This window comes from Colossoma macropomum, unplaced genomic scaffold (assembly GCF_904425465.1).
Source record: "Colossoma macropomum unplaced genomic scaffold, Colossoma_macropomum, whole genome shotgun sequence".
In the NCBI taxonomy this organism is placed as follows: Eukaryota; Metazoa; Chordata; class Actinopteri; order Characiformes; family Serrasalmidae; genus Colossoma; species Colossoma macropomum.
The window spans coordinates 33,148,203-33,150,065 of NW_023494789.1; positions in this window are offsets into that span (position 1 = coordinate 33,148,203).

Below are 1,863 nucleotides of genomic sequence, written 5' to 3' on the forward strand. Positions count from 1 at the left end.
CTTTTTATTTACTATTCAAACAATGTCTTCTGAGCTTTTATGTGTAATGTTCATGGTAAAAGAGTGTTTGTGCACACACACACACACACACACACACACGTATCATTCTGGATCACTGAAGCCTATGCCTGCGGAAGGCAAGAAGCACCCTGGACAGATCATCAGTCCATCGCAGGGCAGACACACTGACATATAAAGACACACATTTAAGGGCAGTTTAGCGTGTCTAATTGGCCTGCCACATGCTTTTGGACTGTGGGAGGAAACCCACGCAGACACAGGGAGAACATGCAAACTCCACACAGAAAGGGCCCTAGACGCCCAGCTGGGAATCAAATCCATGGTGACAGCACGCACTCCATGCACCTCTCTGCTGTGAATGTGTTTTTGAGCTTTTAAAGGCATTAATCACTTCAGACGTCTGGTTCCTATCATCACTACTGTGAACAATTATGACTCTTTCTGTAGAACAGCACATTTCACATTAAACCACTCTGATTACCTCGTAACGGTGTAATTATGCAGAAATTCTGAAAAATTGTTAGAATTCACCCACATGAGAAATAAGAACTGAGAAAACATGAGGTCCACTCTGTAGCATAGTCCACATTGAGATGAGTATCATTTGGCGTAGGCCAGTATTGATCTGCAAACTATTAACCGTAATTGCACTGCTATGGAACAACAGTACTATTCACCAAAAACTGTCAGTGGCAGAATGGAAAAAAGCAGTAGAAACATCTTACTAGGTTTTAAGTTGTTTATTCGTTTTTCGTCTGTTTTTGAGAGCCTTTTGCTGTATTAGCTTCTCAGTAAACTCCCTTTTCTGTTCTCTGTTGGACTTTGAGTTATAAAGGGATTATTTTCTAACAACTGTTGAAAACCTTTGTTATGATATTGTTCCGTAATGTAATTGCCAATTATGGGATTTCAGTAGTGGTTTGTGATGGAAATTAATCCTCATGTTCTCTGGATTCTTATTTATCTATGCACACTATGCACACTTATGAGGGAAAAGTGCTTTATCAGTAAACACTGCCAAGAGACCAGAGGTACCTTTGCTTCAGACAGACTTAGGAGTAGCATACGATTGTTGTTCATAGTCAAGTTCATTTTCACTTGGTCTCAGTTGACAGAACACATGTTATGTTGTACTTGGACCTCCCAGCTGATGAGTTGATGTGGATATTCTATCAGGAAATTTAGGAGCATCACTTTCCCCTTATTGCTTGATGAAGATTTAAATGCTTTCCTTTCTAAGATAAGGATACGGGGCCTCTGCTTTGTCCACAGTGGAGATCTAGAGTTCAGAACCGGGACAAAATGCACTGCCTGAACTGGATCAAGTGCTTTCTTCAGGCAAAAACAGAATGTTCTTCAGTATTCTACAGTGCTCACACTGACTGTCCTGACCATCACACATTGTGTAGAGGAAAGTTCAAGAATTCCTTCAAGTGCTCTTTACACTTCATCTGCTTTTTCTCAGTGCCTTAAGGACCAGAAACAATTACTGAACAGAACTATTACTGTCAGACAGAACAGGGTCAGAAAATCATACGCCCATTCATGATACTCCAGGGCAAGGAACACTTACAGTTATTTATTATGAAGTTTAAGTTTGGAGAAACACTGCTGTTCTCATAGGGTAGACTTAGCATTCAACAGTTCCATTATTACACATCAACTCAAATAAACCAGGCAAAGCAGGTTTGTGTGTGTGTCCGTTTTTGGGCAATAACTGTCTGTGTGTATGTGTGTGTGTTTACATTGCAGTGCTTTGTTTTCATAGGAAGTGCTGATTAAATTAAAGGGACACTGACCGAAAACAACCATAAAAGAATGGATTACTGAAATGACAACAGG